The following is a 25,562-nucleotide window of genomic DNA, read 5'->3' on the forward strand; positions in this document are numbered from 1 at the left end:
TTGGACTTAGTTGCAACAATTATTAATTTTTGGCCCAATAATATTTTTCTTTCGGACCATAGTATGCATAGAACACATTGGTCTTATTGAATTTTGGCCCACTAAAAGCATTTGCTTTCCTGGTAAGTTTGAATCAATTATTGAGCACATAAGAAAGCATTCACTTGGGCTTGCATCAATAACATTCATTCTGGCTCAAATAAAAACCTGCATTACAAAATTAATTTAATCAATTTTAAATCCAAAATTAATTTTGCAATTAATCATATTAATAATGTTTAGTCATCACAAATATTAATTTAGAGTTTTCCAAACTCATCAATCTCCCCCTTGATGACAAACATTATTAAAATTGAAAATGGAAAGAAATTAAAGATTGAGTAAAGAAATACTCCCTTTGAATTTGAATTTCTCCCCCTTTCAAATTGTCACATGGCTCCCCCTTAATATATGCCATTTTTATCAAGGGAAGCTTTATCCTGTAACAATTTAATCAAGCTTCAAGTAACAATGTTATTCAACATGTTTATTTTGAAAATGTTGAATGCTTGATTTATGAGCAGAGTTTGGTGATAATCAAAACTCATTTGTTATCATAATTGATTTTCTGCTCAAATCAAAAATTACAAATTTCAAAAAAATCCAAACATTTTCCTGTTCAATATATCAGAGCAAAATAACATGAAGGAAAATATTTGTAGAGCAAAATAAGGCAGTTTTTGATACTTTATACAATTTAAAGGAACTGCCAAAAATACATTTTCAATCCAATAAGTTTATCAATGATGAATCAACAGCCAGGCATAAAAAATCAAGCATAATCATAAACCAGATGCCAAATCAGAATTAACTAATCATGATAAACTAAATGCAGTTTGAACAATGCAAATATTATCATCAACTAATATGCATTTTTCGAACAAGGGTGATCATGAATTTTCAATTTTGAAAATTTCATCCCTGTTCTTATCCCCCTGTTTTTCTTTGTTTCATATTTCAATTTTGGAAACTTATTTTCCTCCCCCTTTTGTCATCATGGGGGCACATGCACAAAATATGAAGAATACCACAAAATAACCATAATAGCAAAGCAACAAAAAGTAACATGAAGCCAACTCTATCATGACATTTCTTCCAAGCCCTTTCCTGTTCATGTTCCAATTTTCTGGCAGTCTTGTGGGATTTGAACATCAGCTTTGACATGTTGCGCATCTCATTGAGAACCTCTCGGATTGATGCAGTAACATTTGAGGGCTCTGGATGGCTCTCCAGATCACTGAGAGATGGTTCAGAGGGAACAGATTTCTTGCCCTTTTTACCCGAAATTCCTCCTCCTTTAATCATGGAAATCTTGTTCTCAACAGTTTCATTAGTCAAATCAACCTTAAAATACTCAAATATACATGTGAAAAACATGCCATATGGAAGGTTAGCCTTTTTGGTGCTTTTCACTGCTTCCCACATATGACGTATCATAACATAAGCAAATGAAATTTGGGAAGAAGTAAGAAGTGCAAATAAAATAACAGAGTCAGAAACTGTTACTCTATGGTGAGAACCGCCTTGTGGAGTGAGAATGTGAGTGATGATTCGGTGCAATAGAGAGTTCTCAAGACCGAGTGCTCGATGAGTAGGAATTAGGCCATCCAAACCAGAGAGATTTGCACAGATGTGTTGTAAGACAGTTTGTTGTGCAATGCCAACCTGATCATCCCACTTGTCAACCATGTAAACTTTTGGCCCTTCTTCTTCATATCCCAGGGCAGCGCCTATTGTTTGAGGATTGAGGGTCATGTAAACACGTTTGACATAGGAGTGGATTGAACCATCAATCAGATACATATTTGCATAGAATTCCCGGACCAGCCCCGGGTACACAAGTCTCTGAATGTGAATCAGTGGAGTCCATTTCAGAGCATCAAACATGGCAGAAAAGTTGATTCCTTTGGTTGCCAGTTTCTCAAGATTTACCAGGTATGAAAGACAGAGAGGGCGTTTCAGCAAAACCTCTTTATGAAATTCATAGAAGGCACATGAGTAAAACCTGGAGGGATCAAAATGGGAGTGAGTTTTGTGAAATTTGTTCTTGAAGTCGAGAGACTCCAAATTTGCCGGTTCCCTTGTGTCATGCAGAACAAAACTTTTCGGCCCTTTTTGAGAGCTTTTGGTGGTTGAGGTTGGTCTTTTCGGCGGTGATGGAGGTGGAGAAGTATGTGATTCCTCTTCTTCTTCTTGAACACTAGGCTCCTTGTTCTTTCCTCTCCCGGATGATTTGTGAGCAATGACTTTGCGACGCATGGTGTCGGCCCTTTTGGAAGGAGGTGATGGTGTAGAAGAGGAGGTAGAATGAAGATGGATATGTGTATGGGTTTGAGGTGATGAGAATGGTGGACTTTTTGGAATGGGGGTTCGGTTACTTCTCTTTTGTGCCGTTTTCTTTTTCATGGTAGAAGGAATGAAGAAGTTGAATATGAAAGAGTGGGAGTGCCGAACGAGAGTGAGGAGAGAGGAGGTTAGTGGTGCAATTAATGAGGATTGGAGAGAGATGATGGGGAAGTTAATAACCATAAAGGTGCGGTTATTAACCAAGGGGTTTTTGAAAAAGTGGTTTCCTAATTTCAAGGGATTAGATGGAGAGAGAAAGATTTGATTTGACAATAACCACTTCCAATGAGATTTGAAATGACAATCAGAAGATTTGATCACCATAAAGTGAGGAACCATTAAAAATTCAATGAGGGGTCAAACATGATTATGTGGGGCCCATTAGAAGCAAAGTCTGCGCAGCCTCCCCCTTAATCATAGCTCCTCCAGCATGCCTTGTTTTTATCTCGTCCATTCCTACGAGATAAAACTGGACAGAATCAGAAATTCACAAATTTTCAACATGATTTAAATCAATCATTCCCAAACTTTTCCTTAACAAACAGAATCTATCTTCACAGAGGGGTTTTGTAAAAATATCAGCAAGTTGTTCTTCAGATTTTACAAATTGAATATCAATAGTACCCTTTTGCACATGTTCTCTAATGAAATGATATTTAATTTCAATGTGCTTTGTTCTTAAGTGCAAAACAGGATTTTTTGAAATATTTATTGCACTCATGTTATCACAAAATAAGGGTATGCTATTGATCTTTAATTTGTAATCTTCCAATTGAGTTTTTAACCAAATTAATTGCGAACAACAAGCAGATGCGGATATATATTCAGCTTCAGTTGTGGATAGAGCCACTGTGGCTTGTTTCTTGCTTGACCACATGTTGAGTGAGCTTCCAAGGAAGCAACACATGCCCGAAGTGCTCCTTCTATCCACTCGATCTCTCGCATAATCTGCATCACAAAACCCTACTGCACAAAAATCAACAGATTTTGGATACCATAAACCATAATCACAAGTTCCCTTAATGTACCTAATGATGCGTTTAACAGCCGTTAAATGGGATTCTTTTGGGTGAAATTGAAATCTTAAACATACACCCACACTTTGAACAATATCCGGTCTAGAGGATGTAAGATACATTAGTGAACCAATCATTCCTCTATACCGAGTTTCATCCACATCTAGGCCATCATCATCCTTTTCAAGTTTAGTGTTAGGATGCATTGGTGTTCCCATTGGTTTGGAATTCTCTAAGCCAAATTTCTTTATCAATTCTTTTGCATACTTGCCTTGGTGAATAAATGTACCACTAGGAGTTTGTTTAATTTGGAGGCCAAGAAAGAAAGTTAGCTCTCCCATTAAACTCATTTCAAACTCACTAGTCATGAGTTTTCCAAACTCTTCACACAAGGTCTCTGATGAGCGGATAATTTGTATACTTTTTGGCATTGTTTTTAGTATGTTTTTGATATGATCTAGTTAGTTTTTAGTATATTTTTATTAGTTTTTAGTTAAAATTCACTTTTCTGGACTTTACTATGAGTTTGTGTGTTTTTCTGTGATTTCAGGTATTTTCTGGCTGAAATTGAGGGACCTGAGCAAAAATCTGATCCAGAGACTCAAAAGGACTGCAGATGCTGTTGGATTCTGACCTCCCTGCACTCGAAGTGGATTTTCTGGAGCTACAGAAGCCCAATTGGCGCGCTCTCAACGGCGTTGGAAAGTAGACATCCTGGGCTTTCCAGCAATATATGATAGTCCATACTTTGCCCAAGATTTGATGGCCCAAACCGGCGTTCAAAGTCACCTCAAGAAATCCCAGCGTTAAACGCTGGAACTGGCACCCAAATGGGAGTTAAACGCCCAAACTGGCACTAAAGCTGGCGTTTAACTCCAAGGAGAGTCTCTACACGAAATTTCTTCATTGCTCAGCCCAAGCACACACCAAGTGGGCCCGGAAGTGGATTTTTATGTCATTTACTCATCTATGTACTAGTTTTCTATAAGTAGGACCTTTTACTATTGTATTTTAACATCTAGAAAATCTTGGTAGCTATCTTTGAGTTTTATGCTATCTTAGATCATTGGGAGGCTGGCCATTCGGCCATGCCTAGACCTTATGCTTATGTATTTTCAACGGTGGAGTTTCTACACACCATAGATTAAGGTGTGGAGCTCTGCTGTACCTCGAGTATTAATGCAATTACTATTGTTCTTCCATTCAATTCCGCTTGTTCTTTATCCAAGATATCACTTGTTCTTCAACATGATGAAGGTGATGATTGACGCCCATCACCATTCTCACCCATGAACAAGGTGACTGACAACCATTCTTGTTCTACAAGCATCTGAGGCTTAGTGAATATCTCTTGGATTCTTCGGAATCTTCGTGGTATAGGCAGGACCTGATGGCGGCATTCAAGAGAATCCGGAAGGTCTAAACCTTGTCTGTGGTATTCTGAGTAGGATTCAATGATTGAATGACTGTGACGTGCTTCAAACCTGTAACCTACTGGGCGTTGGTGACAGACGCAAAAGAGTTATTCTATTCCGGTAGGGGAGGGAACCAAACCGGTGATTGGCAGCACTGTGACAGAGTGTGTGCATTAGCTTTCACTGCGCGGATGGGAGGTAGCTGCTGACAACAGTGAAACCTTACACGAGCTTGCCATGGAAAGGAGTAAGAAGGATTGGATGAAGACAGTAGGAAAGCAGAGAGACGGAAGGGAAGGCATCTTCATATACTTGTCTGAAGCTCTTACACCAATGATATACATAAGTATCACTATCCTTATCTTCTATGTTATTTTCGTTCATCATCATATACATCTGAGTTTGCCTGACTAAGATTTACAAGATGACCATAGCTTGCTTCAATACTAACAATCTCCGTGGGATCGACCCTTACTCACGTAAGGTTTATTACTTGGACGACCCAGTGCACTTGCTGGTTAGTTGTGCGAAGTTGTGTAATGCCATGGTATTGAGCCACCAAGTTCTTGGAGCCATTACCGGGGATTATTTGAGTTGTGAAAAAGTATTGTTCACAATTTCGCGCACCAAGTTTTTGGCGCCGTTGCCGGGGATTGTTCAAGTTTTGAGCAAGCTTTTGGTAACATCAGTGCCAAGATCCGGCAACAACATCAAGTTTTTGGTGTTATTGCCCGGGATTGTTTAGGCTGGACAACTGACGGTTCATCTTGTTGCTTAGATTAGGTATTATTTTTTTCGAAATTCTTGAAGATGAATTCTAGAGTTTCATGATGATTTGTTGAAATCTGGCTGGCTGAGAAGCCATGTCTAATCTGATTGGACCGAGGTTTCAACTTATCACCACAAGAGCTTGTTGATTCTCATCAATTTTGCTCTTGGAGCAGTGATCTGCTAAGATTTGGCTGACCTCTGGTCATGTCTAGTGTTTTGGACCGAAGCTTTCTTTGAAAGCTTGGCTGGCTGTGAAGCCATGTCTAATTCCTGGACCGGAGTCTTAGACTAGCACTACACTGATTCCTGGAATTCTCATTAAGAATTTTGATACCTTTTCCTACTTAATTTTCGAAAAACACAAAAAAATTACAAAATCATAAAAAGACCAAAAATATTTGATGTTTCTTGCTTAAGTTTAGTGTCTCATCCTAAGTTTGGTGTCAAATGCATGTTTTTGTTATAATTTTCGAATCCATGCATATATTTCTTTGTTTTGATCTTTGAATTCTATTGACTTGAAGTATTTTGTGTGTCTCATATGCATTCTCATATTGTTAGTGTCAGTAGTATACAAACTGCTAAGTTTGGTGTCTTGCATGCATTGTTAATTGATTCATTTTGCATTTTGATTATTAAAAAATCCAAAAATATTTTTAATTTGTGTCTTTTCAAGTCAATGATACAAAGAATTGAAGATTCAGAACATACTGCAGAGGAATTATACAGAAAAAGCTGAGCATTCAAAAATGCCCAGTGAAGAAGGCAGACTGGCGTTTAAACGCCAGCCAGGGCACCTGGTTGGGCGTTTAACGCCCAAAGAGGTAGCATTTTGGGCGTTAAACGCCAGAATGTATACCATTCTGGGCGTTTAACGCCAGGATGGTGCTAGGGGGAAGATTTTGTTTTCAAAATCAATTTTTTTTAAGTTTTCAAAGTTTTCCAAAATCAAATCTTTTTCAAATCATATCTTTTCAATCAAATGTTTTCAAAATTAATTTCTTTTCTTTTTCAAAGATACTTACTAACAATTAATGATTTGATTGAAACATCACAAGATTGTTACCTTTTCTGTTGAGAAAGGTTTAAATGTTTCAAATCATATCTTTTCTTGTTAGGTAAGTCATTAATTTTTAAAATCAAATCTTTTTAAAATTGTTTTCAAATCATATCTTTTAAAATTGTTTTCAAATCATATCTTCTCAATCACATCTTTTTAAAACCATAACTTTTCAATTAAATCTTTTTAACCACATCTTTTTCAAATTAGTTTTCAATCAAATCTTTTTAATTTCTAATTTCAAAATCTTTTTCAAAAATCACTTGATTTCTTTTTCACTTTTAATTTTCGAAAATTATCAATCAAATTTTCAAAATGTTTTTAAAATCTCTTAATTGAATTTTCGAAAATTCTCTTCCCTCCTTCCCACATCCTTCTATTTATGGAGTACCACTCTTTCTAAATGCACAATTCGAACCTTATCTAATTAAAGTTCGAATTCATCTTCTCCTTCTTCTTTCTATTTCTCTTTTCCTCTGACATCTCAAGGAATCTCTATAATGTGACATAGAGGATTCCACACTTTCTGTTTCTCTTCTCTTTCATATGAGCAGGAGCAGAGACAAAGGCATTCTTGTTGAAGCTGACCCTGAACCTGAAAGGACCTTGAAGAGAAAACTAAGAGAAGCCAAAGCACAACTCTCTTTGGAGGACCTGACCGAATTCTTCAAAGAAGAAGAAGACATGGCAGCCGAAAACAACAATAATGCAAACAATGCAAGGAAGGTGCTTGGTGACTTTACTGCACCTACTCCTGATTTCTATGGAAGAAGCATCTCTATCCCTGCCATTGGAGCAAACAACTTTGAGCTTAAGCCTCAATTAGTTTCTCTAATGCAACAGAATTGCAAGTTTCATGGACTTCCAATGGAAGATCCTCATCAGTTTTTAGCTGAGTTCTTGCAAATCTGTGACACAGTCAAGACTAATGGGGTTAACCCTGAGGTCTACAGACTGATGCTATTCCCTTTTGCTGTAAGAGACAGAGCTAGAATATGGTTGGATTCTCAACCTAAAGAAAGCCTGGACTCTTGGGAAAAGCTAGTCAATGCCTTCTTGGCAAAGTTCTTTCCACCACAAAGATGGAGTAAGCTTAGAGTGGAAGTCCAAACCTTCAGACAGAAGGATGGAGAATCTCTCTATGAAGCTTGGGAAAGATACAAACAATTAATCAGAAAATGTCCCTCTGACATGCTTTCTGAATGGAGCATCATAGGTATTTTCTATGATGGTCTCTCTGAACTATCCAAGATGTCTTTGGATAGCTCGGCTGGAGGATCTCTTCATCTGAAGAAGACGCCTGCAGAAGCTCAAGAATTGATTGAAATGGTTGCAAATAACCAATTCATGTACACTTCTGAAAGGAATCCTGTGAACAATGGGACTAGTCAGAAGAAAGGAGTTATTGAGATTGACACTCTGAATGCCATATTGGCTCAGAACAAGATATTGACTCAACAAGTCAATTTGATTTCTCAAAGTCTGTCTGGAATGCAAAATGCACCAAACAGTACTAAGGATGCTTCATCTGAGGAAGAAGCTTATGATCCTGAGAACCCTTCCATGGAAGAGGTGAATTACCTAGGAGAACCCTATGGAAACACCTATAATTCTTCATGGAGAAATCACCCAAATCTCTCATGGAAGAATCAAGAGAGACCTCAACAAGGTTTCAATAACAATAATGGTGGAAGAAACAGGTTTAGCAATGGCAAGCCTTTTCCATCATCTTCTCAGCAACAGACAGAGAGTTCTAAGCAGAATACTTCTGACTTAGCAACAATGGTCTCTGATCTAATCAAAACCACTCAAAGTTTCATGACTGAAACTAGATCCTCCATTAGGAATTTGGAAGGACAAGTGGGTCAGCTGAGCAAGAAAATTACTGAACTTCCCCCAAGCACTCTCCCAAGTAACACTGAAGAAAATCCAAAAGGAGAGTGCAAAGCCATAAATATGGCCGAATTCTGGGAGGAAGAAGAGGCAGTGAACGCCACTGAGGAAGGCCTCACTGGACGTCCACTGGCCTCCAATGAGTTCCCCAATGAGGAACCTTGGGAATCTAAGGCTCAAACTGAGACCATAGAGATTCCCTTGGACTTACTACTGCCTTTCATGAGCTCTGATGAGTATTCTTCCTCTGAAGAGGATGAGTATGTCACTGAAGAGCAAGTTGCTAAATACCTTGGAGCAATCATGAAGCTGAATGACAAGTTATTTGGAAATGAGACTTGGGAGGATGAACCCCCTTTGCTCACCAAAGAACTGGATAACTTGTCTAGGCAGCAATTGCCTCAAAAGAGGCAAGATCCTGGGAAGTTTTCTATACCTTGTACCATAGGCACCATGACCTTCAAGAAGGCCTTGTGTGACTTGGGGTCAAGTGTAAACCTCATGCCCCTCTCTGTAATGGAGAAATTAGGGATCTTTGAGGTGCAAGCTGCAAAAATCTCACTAGAGATGGCAGACAACTCAAGAAAACAAGCCTATGGACTTGTAGAGGATGTTCTGGTGAAGGTTGAAGACCATTACATTCCTACTGATTTCATAGTCCTAGAGACTGGGAAGTGCATGGATGAATCCATCATCCTTGGCAGACCCTTCCTAGCCACAGCAAAGGCTGTGATTGATGTTGATAGAGGAGAGTTGATCATTCAAGTGAATGAAGAATCCTTGGTGTTTAAGGCCCAAGGATATCCCTCTGTCATCATGGAGAAGAAGCATGAAGAGCTTCTCTCAAAGCAGAGCCAAACAGAGCCCCCACAGTCAGACTCTAAGTTTGGTGTTGGGAGGCCACAATCAAACTCTAAGTTTGGTGTTGGGAAGTCCCAACACGGTTCTGAGCATCTCTGAGGCTCCATGAGAGTCCTCTGTCAAGCTAATGACAGTAAAGAAGCGCTTGTTGGGAGGCAACCCAATGTTTTATAATTAATTATTTTCTTTTGTTATTTTATCTTTTTTATAGGTTGATGATCATAAGAAGTCACAAAAACAATGAAAAAAGCAAAAACAGAATGAAAAACAGGAAGAGAAACAGCACACCCTGGAGGAAGATGCTGCTGGCGTTTAAACGCCAGTCAGCCTAGCTGTTGGGCGTTTAACGCCCAGTCTGGCACCATTCTGGGCGTTTAACGCCAGAAAGGGGCACCAGACTGGCGTTAAACGCCAGTAAAGGGCAAAAACCTGGCGTTAAACGCCAGGAATGGGCACCAGCCCGGCGTTTAACGCCAGAAAAGGCTCAAAACGTGGATTTTGATGCCATTTGGTGCAAGGATGCCTTTTCCTTGACACTACAGGATCTGTGGACCCCACAGGACCCTACCATCACTCTCTCTCTTCTTCCCCCATTCACCAATCACCTCAACACCTCTTCCCCAAAAACCCCTCACCTATCAAATCCCATCTTTCTCTTCACCACTCACATCCATCCTTCATAAAACCCCACCAACCTCACCCTTCAAATTCAAACCACTTTCCCTCCCAAACCCACCCTCAAATGGCCGAACCCTCATCCCCCTCTTTCCTATATAACCCCCTCTTTACCCCTTCATTTTCCACTACCTAAACACCACTTCTCCCCCTCCTTGGCCGAATACACCACCATCTCCCTCTTCCTCATTTCTTCTTCTTCTACTCTCTTCTTTCTTCTTTTGCTCGAGGACGAGCAAACATTTTAAGTTTGGTGTGGTAAAAGCGTTGCTTTTTCATAACCATTTATGGCATCCAAGGCCGGAGAAACCTCTAGAAAGAGGAAAGGGAAGGCAAAGGCTTCCACCTCCGAGTCATGGGAGATGGATAGATTCCTCTCAAGGGTGCATCAAGTCCACTTCTATGAAGTTGTGGCCTTGAAGAAGGTGATCCCCGAAGTCCCCTTTTCACTCAAAAAGGGTGAATATCCGGAGATCCGCCATGAGATCCGAAGAAGAGATTGGGAAGTACTTACCAACCCCATTCAACAAGTCGGAATCTTGATGGTTCAAGAGTTCTATGCCAATGCATGGATCACCAAGAACCATGACCAAAGTGTGAACCCGGATCCAAAGAATTATCTTACTATGGTTCGGGGGAAATACTTGGATTTTAGTCCGGAAAGTGTGAGGGTGGCGTTCAACTTGCCTATGATGCAAGGAGATGAACATCCTTACACTAGAAGGGTCAACTTTGATCAAAGGTTGGACCAAGTCCTCACAGTCATATGTGAAGAGGGCGCACAATGGAAGCAAGATTCAAGAGGAAAGCCGGTCCAATTGAGAAGGCATGACCTCAAACCCGTGGCTAGAGGATGGTTAGAGTTCATACAACGCTCAATCATTCCCACTAGCAACCGGTCCGAAGTTACCATAGACCGGGCCATCATGATTCATAGCATCATGATTGGAGAAGAAATAGAGGTTCATGAGGTTATAGCCCAAGAACTCTATAGGGTGGCGGACAAGACCTCTACCTTGGCAAGGTTAGCCTTTCCTCACCTCATTTGTCACCTCTGTTATTCAGTGGGAGTTGACATAGAGGGAGACATCACCATTGATGAGGACAAGCCCATCACTAAGAAAAGGATGGAGTACACAAGAGATCCCACTCATCATGAGATCCCTGAGATTCCTCAAGGGATGAATTTTCCTCCACAAGACTATTGGGGGCAACTAAACACCTCCCTAGGAGAGTTGAGTTCCAATATGGGACAACTAAGGGTGGAGCACCAAGAACACTCCATTCTCCTCCATGAAATTAGAGAAGAACAAAGAATCATGAGAGAGGAGCAACAAAGGCAAGGAAGAGACATTGAGGAGCTCAAGCACTCCATAGGACCTTCAAAAGCAAGGAAGAGCCGCCATCACTGAGGTGGACCCATTCCTTGATTTCCTTGTTCTTTATTCTCATGTTTTTCGATTTTTATGCTTTATGTTATCCATGCTTGTGTCTTATGATCATTAGTGTCTTAGTGTCTATGCCTTAAAGTTATGAATGTCCTATGAATCCATCACCTTTCTTGAATAAAAATGTGCTTAATTGAAAAAGGAAGAATTGCATGAATTCTGAATTTTATAATAGTTTAATTATTTTGATGTGGTGGCAATATTTTTGTTCTCTGAATGTATGCTTAAACAGTGCATATGTATCTTGAATTTGTGGTTCATGAATGTTGGCTCTTGAAAGAATGATGAAAAAGGAGACATGTTATTGAGGATCTGAAAAATCAATAAAATGATTCTTGAAGCAAGAAAAAGCATTGCTATTCAAAAAAAAAAAAACTGAAAAAAAAAAGAAAAAAAAATATTAATAATAAGAGTTGTGATCCAAGGCAAATAAGAGTGTGCTTAAGAACCCTGGACACCTCTAATTGGGGACTTTAGCAAAGCTAAGTCACAATCTGAAAAGGTTCACCCAATTATGTGTCTGTGGCATGTATGTATCCGGTGGTAATACTGGAAAGACAGAGTGCTTTGGGCCACAGCCAAGACTCAATAAATAGCTATGTTCAAGAATTATCATACTTTACTAGGAGAATCATTAACACTATCTGGATTCTAAGTTCCTAAAGAAGCCAACCATTCTGAATTTCAAAGGATAGATTGAGATGCCAAAACTGTTCAGAGGCAAAAAGTTAAAAGCCCCGCTCATCTAATTAATACTGATCTTCACAGATGTTTTTGGAATTCATTGCATATTCTCTTCCTTTTATCTTATTTGATTTTCAGTTGCTTGGGGACAAGCAACAATTTAAGTTTGGTGTTGTGATGAGCGGATAATTTGTATACTTTTTGGCATTGTTTTTAGTATGTTTTTGATATGATCTAGTTAGTTTTTAGTATATTTTTATTAGTTTTTAGTTAAAATTCACTTTTCTAGACTTTACTATGAGTTTGTGTGTTTTTCTGTGATTTCAGGTATTTTCTGGCTGAAATTGAGGGACCTGAGCAAAAATCTGATCCAGAGACTCAAAAGGACTGCAGATGCTGTTGGATTCTGACCTCCCTGCACTCGAAGTGGATTTTCTGGAGCTACAGAAGCCCAATTGGCGCGCTCTCAACGGCGTTGGAAAGTAGACATCCTGGGCTTTCCAGCAATATATGATAGTCCATACTTTGCCCAAGATTTGATGGCCCAAACCGGCGTTCAAAGTCACCTCAAGAAATCCCAGCGTTAAACGCTGGAACTGGCACCCAAATGGGAGTTAAACGCCCAAACTGGCACTAAAGCTGGCGTTTAACTCCAAGGAGAGTCTCTACACGAAATTTCTTCATTGCTCAGCCCAAGCACACACCAAGTGGGCCTGGAAGTGGATTTTTATGTCATTTACTCATCTATGTACTAGTTTTCTATAAGTAGGACCTTTTACTATTGTATTTTAACATCTAGAAATCTTGGTAGCTATCTTTGAGTTTTATGCTATCTTAGATCATTGGGAGGCTGGCCATTCGGCCATGCCTAGACCTTATGCTTATGTATTTTCAACGGTGGAGTTTCTACACACCATAGATTAAGGTGTGGAGCTCTGCTGTACCTCGAGTATTAATGCAATTACTATTGTTCTTCCATTCAATTCCGCTTGTTCTTTATCCAAGATATCACTTGTTCTTCAACATGATGAAGGTGATGATTGACGCCCATCACCATTCTCACCCATGAACAAGGTGACTGACAACCATTCTTGTTCTACAAGCATCTGAGGCTTAGTGAATATCTCTTGGATTCTTCGGAATCTTCGTGGTATAGGCAGGACCTGATGGCGGCATTCAAGAGAATCCGGAAGGTCTAAACCTTGTCTGTGGTATTCTGAGTAGGATTCAATGATTGAATGACTGTGACGTGCTTCAAACCTGTAACCTACTGGGCGTTGGTGACAGACGCAAAAGAGTTATTCTATTCCGGTAGGGGAGGGAACCAAACCGGTGATTGGCAGCACTGTGACAGAGTGTGTGCATTAGCTTTCACTGCGCGGATGGGAGGTAGCTGCTGACAACAGTGAAACCTTACACGAGCTTGCCATGGAAAGGAGTAAGAAGGATTGGATGAAGACAGTAGGAAAGCAGAGAGACGGAAGGGAAGGCATCTTCATATACTTGTCTGAAGCTCTTACACCAATGATATACATAAGTATCACTATCCTTATCTTCTATGTTATTTTCGTTCATCATCATATACATCTGAGTTTGCCTGACTAAGATTTACAAGATGACCATAGCTTGCTTCAATACTAACAATCTCCGTGGGATCGACCCTTACTCACGTAAGGTTTATTACTTGGACGACCCAGTGCACTTGCTGGTTAGTTGTGCGAAGTTGTGTAATGCCATGGTATTGAGCCACCAAGTTCTTGGAGCCATTACCGGGGATTATTTGAGTTGTGAAAAAGTATTGTTCACAATTTCGCACACCAGTCTCATTGGCTGATCCAAACACAATATCATCCACATAAACTTGAACAAAAAGAATGTCATCATTAGAGACTTTAATGAACAAAGTAGTGTCGGTGGTTCCCCTTTGAAAATGATTTTCTAACAAGAAGGCACTAAGCCTTTCATACCAAGCTCTTGGAGCTTGTCTAAGGCCATAAAGAGCCTTAGTTAGTTTAAAAACATAATTTGGAAACTCTTTATGTTCAAAACCGGGGGGTTGAGCCACATACACTTCCCTATCAATAAAGCCATTAAGGAAAGCGCACTTAACATCCATTTGAAACATTTTGAAACCCTTATGGGCAGCATAGGCTAGAAGCAACCTAATTGCTTCCATTCTAGCTACCGGAGCAAAAGACTCATCAAAATCAATACCCTCTTCTTGATCGTAACCTTGGGCCACTAATCTAGCCTTGTTACGAACAACTTGTCCATCCTCACCAAGTTTATTTTTAAATACCCACTTAGTACCCGTTACCTTCTTACCATCCGAATGAGGTACTAAAGTCCAAACCTTATTCTTGTCAAATTGAGCAAGCTCCTCTTGCATGGCCTTGACCCATGATGGGTCTTCAAGAGCTTGTTTGACATTGTTGGGCTCCATTTGTGACAAGAGAGCAAGGTTGCTAGGTTCGGTTTGCCTTTTGGTGTAGGATCTTGTGGTTACACCTTGAGAGGGATCACCAATGATGAAATCATGAGGATAACCCCTCATGGACTTCCATTCTCTAGGCTTTCAGACAGGTGTTGAGCTTTGATGAACTTCTGATGGTCTCACTGTCTCAGTTTCTCGTGTCTGCTCAGGAGACAAAATGGAAGTTTCTCCTTCAATCTGACGAGATAAAACAGGGCTGACAGATTCTTCATTTTCCATAGTTTTGGAATTTTCTTTACTTGTTCCATCCTCTTCACAATCTGAATCATTATCCTTTACAATACTGGGAATTAAGTTAGAATCACAAAAGGTAACGTGTATGGATTCCTCTATGGTCCTATGCTCTTTGAGATAAACTCTATAGGCCTTGCTTGTGGTGGAATATCCAACAAACATTCCTTCATAGGATTTTGGATCAAATTTTCCAAGGTTTTCTTTATTGTTAAGTACAAAGCATTTACATCCAAAAATGTGAAAGTACTTAAGATTTGGAGGGGTTCCTTTCCATAGCTCATAAGGAGTTTTCTTTAACCCTTTTCTAATGATTGTTCTATTCAAAATATAACATGATGTGTTCACAGCTTCAGCCCATAAAAATTTGGGAATTTCATTCTCACATAGCATGGCCCTAGTCATTTCTTGAAGGCTTCGATTCCTTCTTTCAACCACCCCATTTTGTTGGGGGGTTCTAGGGCATGAAAAATTATGAGAAATCCCTAAGTCATCACAGAATTTTTCAAAGTCTTGGTTTTCAAATTCTCTTCCGTGATCACTTCTCAAATGGGCAATTTTCAAATCCTTTTCATTTTGAATTTTCTTACAAAGGGTAGAGAAGACATAAAATGCATCATTCTTATGAGCAAGGAAAAGTACCCAACCAAATCTAGAGTAATCATCTACCACCACAAGACCATAGTGTTTACCTCCCAAACTTTGAGTTCTAGTAGGACCAAAAAGATCAATATGTAACATTTCCAATGGCCTTTTGGTTGAGATTCCATCTTTTGATTTAAAAGAGGATTTTACTTGTTTGCCCAATTGGCAAGCATTACAAGTAAGATCCTTATCAAACTTGATGTTTGGAATTCCTCTAACCAAATTCTTTTTGACTAGCTTAGAAATTTGGTACATGCTAGCATGACCCAACTTTCTATGCCAAAGCCATTTTTCAGATTCAAGAGAGGTAAAGCATGTTACATTTTGTTCCTTTAAATCCTCAAGAGTTAATCCATACACATTATTACATCTTTTAGCTTCAAATAGAACATCCCCAGTTTTCTCACATACCACTAAGCAAACAAGTTTCTTGAAAATAACTTCAAAACCCAAATCACACAATTGACTAACACTAAGCAAGTTATGTTTCAATCCATGTACAAGAAGGACATCATTTATACAAGATGAGAGATTTTTACCCACTTTCCCAACAGCCACTATTTTTCCTTTTGCATCATCACCGAATGTGACAAATCCTCCATCATATTCATCAAGCTTTATGAAGAAGGCTGTCTTTCCGGTCATATGCCTAGAGCATCCGCTATCCATGTACCACGTGTTCTCTTTTCTTTTGGATGCTAGGCACACCTGCAAAACAATGCTTAAGAGACCTTAGGTATCCAAATCTTTTTGGATCCTTTAACGTTAAACCATCTTCTATGTCCTAAGCCATTGTAATCAAAAACAACTTTACAAACTTTGTCACCAATCATTCTTTCACCAAAGAAACATTGGATAGGAAAGTGTCCATTTCGATTGCATAGTCTACAAAATCTTGGAGTTGCTGTTTTGTTAAAGCAAGTTGGGTCTTGATACTTTGCATCATTTGAAGATGAAGCAATGTTTTCAAAATGTGATTTTTCAGATTTATAAAAGCCCAACCCAGCTTTATCATAAAGAGGTTTCTGACTAGCCAAGATTTGATTCAAATTTTCAGAACTTTGGGTGAACTTGGCTAAGTCTTCTTTAAGTCTGTTAACCTCTTTAAGCAACTCTTCATTTTGCTTAAAACAATTCACATATGCAAGGACTGAATGGTCACTTTCACAACTTTTAATTTGGGCTCTTAACTGCTTATTCTCTTCAACAAGATCACAAGCAGTTTCGGCCTCTCTCACTTTTTCTTTTAGAAAACTGTTTTCAACTTGAAGAATGGTGACTTGTTGTTCAAGTTCTTGATTTTCCAGCAGAAAGCATCTTATTTTTTCAGAAAGGTGGTCTATCATAAGATGAAGATCTTCAGTGTCAGGGTTATGAAAGACTACCTGATTTACATGATCTGCCATAAGGCACTGTTGGGACTTGGTTTCTGATTTTTCATCATCATCATCTGAGTCATTTTCCAACTCTTCCCATGAGGCCATTAGTCCTTTCTTCTTTCCTTTTCTCGGCTTTTCTTCCTTCTTCAGCTTGGGACAGTCAGATTTGAAATGCCCCATTTCCTTGCAATTAAAACAGGTTACCTTGCTAAGGTCTTTCTTTATCCTCCTTGAGCTGCCGCCTTTGCCTTTGAGCTTTGCCATTTTCCTGAATTTTTTTGCAAACAACACAAACTCATTTTCAGAAGAGTTATCACTGGATTCATCATCCAGAGGGTTAGTTACAGAAGAAAATGCAATTCCTTTCTTTTTTGAATCCTTTTTCAAATAGGAGTTTTCAAAAGCAAGTAAATTTCCTCTCAAATCATCAAGTGTCATGGAATCTAAGTTGCTACTCTCAGAAATGATTAAAGCTTTTGTTTCCCACTCTTTTGTGAGACATCTCAACACTCTTCTCACTAGCACAGATTCTGAATGTGTGATTCCAAGAGCATCTAAGCCAACGGTGATGATATTGAACCGTTCAAACAGTTCATCAATGGACTCTCCTTCCTTCATTGCAAACATCTCATATTCCCTGTTTAACATGTCAGTCCGAGTTTTCTTTACAAGGGAGGTTCCTTCATGAGTGATTTGAAACTTGTCCCAGATTTCCTTTGCCGTTGTGCATCGTGATACTCGTCGGTACTCCTCAAAGCTGATAGCACAATTGAGCAGATTGGTTGCCTTGGCATTTAATTCCACCTTCTTCCTATCTTCCTCGGTCCAGCTTGCTTCTGGTTTAAGAGAGGTTACTCCTTGAGCATTTGTGGTAGTTGGAAATTTAGGACCTTCCAAGATGATCTTCCAAAGTCTGTAATCCACGGCTTGTACAAATATCTTCATCCTCTCCTTCCAATAGGTATAGTTTTTCCCATTGAAAAGAGGAGGTCTGTTGCTTGATTGACCTTCAACCAGATTGTAAGACACCACGTTTGCGCCACTGTTTTCTGCCATGAGGATCTTTACTCCAAGCTGCAAAGCTTGATCTCTTTGAGACCAAGCTCTGATACCAATTGATGGTTTCAGTGGCTAAGAGAAGGGGGGTTGAATCTTAGCCCCCTTTTTGCTTGCTGACACTTGCTGGATTTTTAGAGGAGACTTTTCTGTTTTATCTCGTCCCTAGTCACGAGACATTTTCATTTTGTCTCGTCACTTGACACGAGACATTTTTGATTTTTCATCAGAACAGTAAAAACAGAAATGAAGTAGGAAGAGAGAGAAGATAACACCCAGATATATCCTGGTTCAACTGCTAAGTGCAGTGCAGCCTACATCCAGTCTCCATCACAACAATGATGGAATTTCACTATAATCATCCAGATTACAACTTGTAAAGTGCTAACCCAACTTACAAGGGGATTCCCACAGAATCATAAAACACAACACAGATGTACAAAGGAACTCTAAGACATCTATGGCTTTTTCTTTTAATTTTGCACTCTCTGCCTTTTTCCGCTCTATGGCTTTTTCATACAAACCTCACTGTTTGCCTTTTTTCCATGAGACTCAAGACATGACAAAATTAAACAGAAAAATACAAAACAGAAAATATTGAAGGAGAAGAGAACTGCTAGCTTAGGTAGCTCTGAGAACTCTGTGCCTTGCACTCTCAAATCTTACTCCTTGAATCAAACCATGACTGTTCACCTCTTTTATAGAGAAGTGAAGCCTTCACAGTTGAAACACAAACCCGAGCTCAGCTTCTTTTCCTTCAACAAAAACCGGTTCGGCCACACAGAGAGAAGAGGTAACTAATGCAAGAACCAACATGCAAATACCTCTAGTCCTTCCTTGGTTATCACTCTTCATCAATCCGAGCGCTCCATCCTTGGCTTCCTCTCCAAGATGGATTTCTGGCCCTTGATGCTTCATGATGATGATGACTTCATCTGCTTCAATCTCTGCCTTCAACCATCACTTCGCCACTCTAGCTACTCCCTGTGGTGGTTGAGCAGAATCAAAGACAAGCCATGCCTCCAAGGATCTTCCCTACTGGCCGAATCTTCTTCCTTCTTTTTGTGTATGAAGGATCCGAGATTACCTCACCAAATCTTACCATTTATGGTGATTATCTCAGCCACAACATACTTTTTGTTTTCTTGCCATCATTGTGATGGACTTGTAGCTTGTCCTTCCCTTGCTTCGGTAGCTCCATTTTGGTTTCAAGGAAGCCATTGTTTCCTGTGTATTAACCGAAGAGAGAAGAAAGAGATGAGAGAGAAGAGAGAATGTGAAGAAAAAGCAATTCAAAGTGATTAATCAAATTAATTAAAGATAGCTTGCTTTTTCTTCCCTGGGTGGCGTGTAAAGTTAATGCCATCAATCATGTCAATGATACTCTCTCTCATATTTCCCATGCACTTATCAAATTAATTCTAATAAATTTGAAATCCATCATGATGATTGAATGAGTTCCGTTGGAAGCTATGGAACTATGCTTTACATGCTTAGTGGATTCGGATCATGCATAGGGAATTCTCATCAAATGTGAAGTTGGGCTTAGTTGCAACAATTATTAATTTTTGGCCCAATAATATTTTTCTTTCGGACCATAGTATGCATAGAACACATTGGTCTTATTGAATTTTGGCCCACTAAAAGCATTTGCTTTCCTGGTAAGTTTGAATCAATTATTGAGCACATAAGAAAGCATTCACTTGGGCTTGCATCAATAACATTCATTCTGGCCCAAATAAAAACCTGCATTACAAAATTAATTTAATCAATTTTAAATCCAAAATTAATTTTGTAATTAATCATATTAATAATGTTTAGTCATCACAAATATTAATTTAGAGTTTTCCAAACTCATCATAGATGAATAGGTGAGAATAGTTATAAGGTAATCTAGTTAAAGAAGATTAAGACTTGAGAGCTAATTAATTAGATTATATAGTTCCATGTGTTTGTTTCTGGCCTCAGGATTAATCTTTTCTACAAGATACTTCTTAAGAAATACTTCCTAGCAAATAGGAATCCTCCAAAGAAATAATTACTATATTTATTCATATGAAATCTCATGTATATATAGATAGTGTCTCATAAAATTGTGTAACTACTTTCTTTATTCCTTTTTGGAAAAGAATTACTTTTTTTTTTCTGTTGCAAAAGCACACAAATTCCAAATATTAAAAGTTAGAAAGCAAAACTTTCCAATTTTAGAAACAGAAAACATCAATTTGACAAATACCTCATGAATGGAATAGCTACTTGAGAGAATAATTGGTGTATCAATACACGAAACAGTAGAAACAATTTAATAACAAAAACCAAAAAAAATAAAAACAGGGACAAGACAATGAAGACATCAAATATTTAACGGGGAAAAACTTCTCAATATCAGAAGTAAAAATTACCGGTCATTCAAATAAAATAAAAGTACCACTATAATCAAGTAAGGATACAAGAGAATTTCATATAAGTGCACAAATCATCCTTACAGTAAGTTAAAACAACCAAGAACCAATGCATATAAATGTGAACCAAAAAGATGAAAAATATACAAATCCAGAGCTACTTTGCACGCACAAGCCAATTTAAAAAAACAACTGCACTCTTTTTTCCAAGAATATCTATCAATTTACAAATTTAATATATTAACAATTTAATATATTTGAAATTTATATCAAGATACAATGAAAATTAGATGTAAATTTTTAAAATAAATATTGTAAAATAATAGTGCAGAAAAACTTTATCTATTTAAGAAACTTGATAAATGATAAATGCAGCCATGGAATCTGGTGAAGCTTCAAATCTGAAACAACTTTAGCAGCTTCTGTTGTCTTAGTTCTGAGCTCTTCTCCTTCATCCAACACCATTGCTTCTCTAAGGCATTTGGCTGTCATCTCTACTAAATTATCACAAACAATAAACTAATAATGCACATGAGAGTAAACTACCCATGTACACATATAATATAAGAAAAATAATAGGAAATTCTAGCCTACCCTTCCTATAATAACATGTAATTTACCCTTTGTGACATGTCATCTTTTAATTGGTTGCTATGTTAACTATGGTTAAATTATTGGTAATTAACTTATAGCCCAAAGTGGGTGATTATGTAATTAAATACCTCCAAATTTAATTTCAATGCCATCCAGAAATCCCATATCATCATCACCATCACCATCATCATCATCATCATCATTATTTTCATTTTCTTTTTCGTCTTCCCCTTCTACACTATCATCATAAAAAGCCATCATAGTCGATTTCACGTTCTTAAATTTTAAGATTTTCTGAATTTCGCAAACGTAAACTTAGTCTCACCTGGGTTAGGTTCACAAAACAAAAGCAGTTTTTATAACTAAACACAAAGAACACAAAACACAGAACACGACCTTACTTGAACAGGATCTGTTCTATAGGCTCGTACATCTGTATCCTTGAGTTCTAAGAAGACTTTGGTTGAACTATGACCGTGAGGTCAGAGCGTGATTAATTGTTCCAAAGCGCATGCCATCTGAACGGTGGAGGATCGTTCGCACTACAACCTTGTGGTCGAGATGGTCTCACGGTGTTCTGACAGACTCAAATATTTTTCCCTGGCCATTTAATTAGTTATTTTCAGCAAACGGGAGTTTGAATAAAATTAATTTTGCAAACTTGATTTTGATGAAAAGTAAGTTTGTATTAAGTGATTTATGTTTGGCAATATTTATATCAAAATGAATTATAGTAAAATAAATGTTGTTTGGATTACACTATTCAAAATCACTTTTAGATACAAAATTACTAAAATAGACATCAACTTAAATAATTTTTGTATATTATTTTAATTTAGATATTTGAATAGATGTTATTAATTAATTCTATAATAAAATTAATATTTATACACTAAGATAAAAATAATATATAAAAATTGGCAAAATATACTTTTAATTAAAACTAACAAAATAAATTTTAGAGAGTACTAAAAATAATAAAAAATTAAATATTTATTTTGGTAGTAATTGAAATAAATAAAAAAAATTTATGATATTTTTTATACAGTATATTTTTAGTACTCTTAGTACTCTTTTTTAGTATGTTATAATTTTTATTATTATTATTTACAATTAATTTTTTGTTTAATTTACTTTCTTAATAGGATCAATATATTATATTAAAAAAAATAAAAATAATACAAAAAAATTATAATTATAAAAGTGTATAATATCAAATAAATAATTAATAAAAAAATAGTAAATAATAGAAAAAGATAGTTCATATAAATAAAAATAATATAAATAATACAATAGTATGCATAAAGGATAAAATTGGTAAAAAATAAATAAAGATTGAGTATTGATGGCTAAAAGTCCGTTGGTGAAACGCAAAAGCTTAAAATTGTTGCTTCTTGAAAACGTGGTTTTGAATGCAAAATTACTTCTGCGTTCATGAATAAAAAATTTGCCAAACCAAAAATTACAGCTTTCAAGATATCTAAACGTACTTCTTCTCTTTGAACGTGGTTGTCAAACACACCCTTATTTCCTGGTTCATCAAAATATGGAACACCCAATGAGTTGATTTTTTCTTTCAATTTTAGAGAGAAATGGGACTGGGGTAAATTGAATTTCTACACAATGATAAAAATATAACTTTATTTTTTAATGTTTATAGAAATTATATATTTATCTCTCTTATAAAAATATTTAATTACAAAATTACCCTACTTTAGTTAACATATTAACTCTTATTGAGTTAAATTAACTCAAACTAAAACTAAGCATCCAATTAAAGCATGTCACGTCACGAGGGGTAATTTACATGTTGAAATAGAGGGGGTTGGGTAGAACTCACCAAAATAATAATATTGAATAACACAAGTTTAATTATACCTCCTAATCATGTGTATTTTGAGCAACTAAATTGGTTTTGTGCATGAGAGTTAAATAGGGCGCATTTGGAATACAAAATATGTGTATTTTTTAGAACAAAAATATGTATTTATATATGCATGATTAGTTTGCTTGTAAACATATACTAGTAAGTGCTGCATTATTAGTTTCATGGATTAGTGGAACAGACAGAGACATCATTTTGTTATGAAGTGCGTACAAATCAAGGTAATCATAAACTTGCATTCCACGTTAAGAAGGATGGTATATTGGATATGTTTGAAATTGAATTACAAGATATCTTTCCTCTAACTAACTGACATGCATGCATACATGATACATGCTAAACTCATGAGAATGAGATTAATATTATGGCACAGACTCTTGGCAGAAGCAACCTATCTTATTCATGCACAGACAGCAAAGAATTCAGTGATGCAGATGCCGTACACCCTCGTTGGAAAAATCTCAGAGCAGAGTATGTTTGGAATTGGTGCATAAGCCATCTTGAAGCAGCAGAAGTAAACCACAATGGATATAGGAACTCTACTGTGTTTTCAATGACCAAAAGCATAAGTGAGTCTATCAACACAGGAATCATGTTGAAGCCTAGTTGCCTGCACATCAAGGATGAATGTTGACTGCAATGTTGGTTGTCCAATGTTGCTCGCAAGACTTTTTCTATTAACCAAAAAATTTATCTTAGATTATGAATAGGCTTGTTATTTTATTAAATTGTGCTTACATAAGTATTTGGATTGGAATTTTCATGCCTGCTAAGAGATAAATTTTCCTATGCACCGATAACGATACCCATTTGGTTTGCTACACAATCAGATCGATGAAAACAACATTAGCACAAAGGAAGTTGAGGCTGAGATAATGTCAAATGATACAAGAATATTTTACAAAAAGTCATTACATGCTCATCAACTTGCCATTGTCATAGAGGCTGCCCAGTGCACATTTTAATGGTTGCTGACATTAACTAGTAAGAGAATGATAATATGCCTATAATTCAAAGGAATCCCAGTTAGGCTTGAAATTAAAAGAACATCTTATCACATCAGCTAAAGCATAGTAGAAGAAAATAGGCAGCACACAAGTTCAAATTAGAAAGAGTTAGTATATGCATCTACTATTTATTTTATCTGATAACTAACTATCAAATAAGTGCATGTTTTAATAAACAGAAAATAATTCAACAGCAATACTTTATAGCTTTTAGTATTGAAAGCAAATTCTTATTTTTGTGGATTCCTTCTATATGAATATTTGAACACACCAAGTAAACAAGAATATGATCACAAAATTGTTTGAACAGTAAGCTATCCATTGTTAGACTAGATGTGAGGTTTAAGAACTCTCAAATTTTCAAAGCAAAGGTAGTAAGCTTGATAATCCAGCAGAATCCACAAGCACGGTAGCCACATTCATACAAAGGCATGCTCTCTTCAAACTTGTGTCATACTTGATCTTTATTCAAACAGGACACATTAAAGGGGTTATGAACCGAGATGTTAGACCCATCAAATCCTGAAGGTGATATTTGCCATATATATTCTTTTAGAAGCAGAAAAACTTGGACATTAAAGCTTTTGACATCAGAGTCACCGAACATGACAAGCTTAACATGTTATAAACTATTTCCTACTTTCCATATCATTTTTCAAGTCCCGTGTTAAAAATCTGATAAAATTCAATTCATAATATATGGGTTTTGCTAACTTGTGTCCTAAGGGGATAGATTAAGCATACCATAAAAGGAAATGCTTTATAAAAGTTATTACAAAAATGAACTTTTTTACGATTTCAATGCATTGAATACATCAAAAACATTAAAAGTTTCTATTATTGTATTTTTAAAATGTGCCCTTAGTTAAATCCTTATTATATTTATTCATATGAAATCTCATGAATACATAGATAGTGTCTCATATAAAATTGTGTAAGTACTTTCTTTCTTCTTTTTTGAAAAAGAAGTACTTTTTCTGTTGCAAAAGGACACAAATTCCAAATATTACAATTTAGAAAGCAAAAATTTTCAATTTTAGAAATAGAAAAAACATTGATTTGGCAAATACCTCGTCAATTGGAATAGCTGTTTGAGAGAATAATTGGCATATCAATATACAAAACAGTGGCAGCGCTAGAACAACAGAAACCAGAAAAATAAAAATAAGGACAGAACACCCAAATTTTAACGTGGAAAATTCTCTCATTGTGAGAGATAAAAACCACGGGTCATTCAGACCAAAAAAGAAATACCACTATAATCAAGTAAGGATACAAGAGAATCCTAAATAAGTGCACAAATAATGTTTACAGTAAGTCAAAACAACCAAACACTAATGCATATAAATGTAAAACAAAAAAGATGAAAAATTCACAAAACCAGAGCTACTTTGCGCATGCAAGCCGTATCCGACCCTCCAAATCTTATCTTAATCGTCCAACCATTCAGAATGAAAAAGTACAACTAGAAATTGCTGTCAAAATTTTAGCCCAATCCAAGGTTGAACCACTCCCCAACTGCAGATTTATAGTGACTGCATAATCAACCCAAAAAGAAAAAAAAAAGATATCATTCCAGTAACAATATGGTAATGAAAATTGAGGTCCATTTCGTCAAAATTAATCCATACAAAAGTGCATATTATCCGAGTATCATAACA

The 25,562-nt window shown here is 37.0% G+C and overlaps 1 protein-coding gene and 1 pseudogene across 1 annotated transcript in view; one reads left to right on the top strand and one right to left on the bottom strand.

Annotated features, from left to right (window-relative positions):
• LOC130960807 (putative disease resistance protein At3g14460) overlaps positions 1–25,562 on the bottom strand; it is a 94,525-nt gene that overhangs the window by 21,563 nt on the left and 47,400 nt on the right. The gene's annotated exons all lie outside the window — the stretch shown is intronic.
• Positions 21,401–21,596, top strand: LOC130964699 (small nucleolar RNA U3; annotated as a pseudogene).

Source organism: Arachis stenosperma, chromosome 2 (genome assembly GCF_014773155.1).
Source record: "Arachis stenosperma cultivar V10309 chromosome 2, arast.V10309.gnm1.PFL2, whole genome shotgun sequence".
NCBI classification, from domain to species: Eukaryota; Viridiplantae; Streptophyta; class Magnoliopsida; order Fabales; family Fabaceae; genus Arachis; species Arachis stenosperma.